General features: G+C 34.0%; 1 long non-coding RNA gene across 1 annotated transcript; it reads right to left on the bottom strand.

Annotated features, from left to right (window-relative positions):
* Positions 1–39: 39 nt before the first annotated feature.
* On the bottom strand, positions 40–1,537 carry LOC121966212. Its single transcript, XR_006107567.1, has 2 exons — positions 1,449–1,537; positions 40–1,281 (listed from the first exon to the last, which is right to left on the bottom strand). It is a non-coding gene; the product is annotated as an uncharacterized LOC121966212 (long non-coding RNA).
* Between the last annotated feature and the right edge of the window lie 15 nt (positions 1,538–1,552).

Here is a 1,552-nt window from a genome sequence, read left to right as displayed (position 1 = left end):
AGGAGAAAAAAACAAAACAAGATTCAAACGAAGCAGATATCAAAAAATTGAAAACAATTTATTTTAAATCACAAAATGTTATAAAATGGACAGATAACTGAAGCAGTGTACCAGTGAAATCCCAAAGAGAAAACACAAAACAATAACAGGCTCCTGATTAATCAAAAGTACAATTAAATACATCCAGGAAATTAAAAAAATAAGTGAGTTAAACAATTTAAATGGATTACTAGAAAAAGGTTTAACTGCATTACTTCCAATAAACAGAAATACATGACTTACAGTAAAAGTACCAAGTATGTGGTATTAAGACTTTACTTTTTTTAGTGAATGTGTTAAACATTTTCAATTTCTACAGACAAAAATCTCAAACTTTCCTTGTTGTTTGTGTGACAATGAGACATTTTTAACACCAGTTTGCTTTTAGTTCCTGCACACAGTTTACGTTTTGTTTCTATTCTTATTTCTATCCAAAAGCCTCACTGGTTTCTAATTTGCTCGTCTATATGCTTAGTCATAAATAACAGTCTATCTAAAGTAATGCACTCTCAAAAAGCACCAAAAAGCCCTTATCTAGATTTAATACAACTTAACAACGTGAAAAGATTTCGACCCTTCTCGCTTCCTGCAGCTGCTCCACAGTAAATGCATGCCTTCGACTTGCTCACATTTTCTATTTCATTTGGAAAATTTCAGATTGTTTAATGCGCTGATTTAATTTAGAATTTTCCAGATGGAGAACACATTATTCCCGTGAACAGCTGGGAGGGTTTCACTGTGAAGAAGCAGCTGCAGGAGCTGTTCGATTTATGGACTTCATTGCAGCTTTAAGAAATCAGTTAAACATGAAAAAATACGTTCAGGAAAGATGAGTGAAGCAAAACCTTCATGTTAAGACGGGTGCTAATGCTGCCCATTTTTTAAACACACATCTATTTCTGATATAAAAGTAAAGCAAAAACTGAGAAATTGATACTCTGGTAAATAATAAAGTGGTCTGATTTTAAATTGTTTTATCTACATTAATGTCCGACTCGAGTCTCAGAAAATAATTGAGAGCTTTTTTCTTTTTGTTTGTTTTCCAAACCATTTGAATGATCCAACTCACCCATTCGTCTTTGCATTTAATTACACTTTTGATTTACAGGAGTCTTCTAAAGGACATTTGTCGTCTTCGGGGAACTCTGTTGTGCAGTAATGAAAACGCTTTACAAAAAAACACAGCCTCTAAAACAGGAATCACATTTTTCCAAATCGTTCAGCACGCTTCAGTTTCTTTGCCTGTCGAAAGAAAAGAGAAAGAAAACAGCCACATTAGTTCACAATAACTCCTCTTTTATTTACTCTCATCTTTTTAAGTTTAAATCTCTGCACTGCGGTGAAATAATAACTAATCACTGTTGTCTAAAAGGTCAAACAAAATACAAATAAGGGACAAAAAAACCCACCTCGACATCGGCTGAAGCAACTGAAGCTGCGCCTGTCGAAATGCCGAACCGTTCCTTCCTCTTTTTCAGCTTTTCATCCTCTTCAAGCTGGAAAAAAACATGTT

Source organism: Plectropomus leopardus, unplaced genomic scaffold (genome assembly GCF_008729295.1).
Source record: "Plectropomus leopardus isolate mb unplaced genomic scaffold, YSFRI_Pleo_2.0 unplaced_scaffold23548, whole genome shotgun sequence".
NCBI lineage: Eukaryota > Metazoa > Chordata > Actinopteri > Perciformes > Serranidae > Plectropomus > Plectropomus leopardus.
The sequence above is the reverse complement of the archived record's forward strand: the minus strand, read 5'-3'. Positions and strand labels throughout refer to the sequence as shown.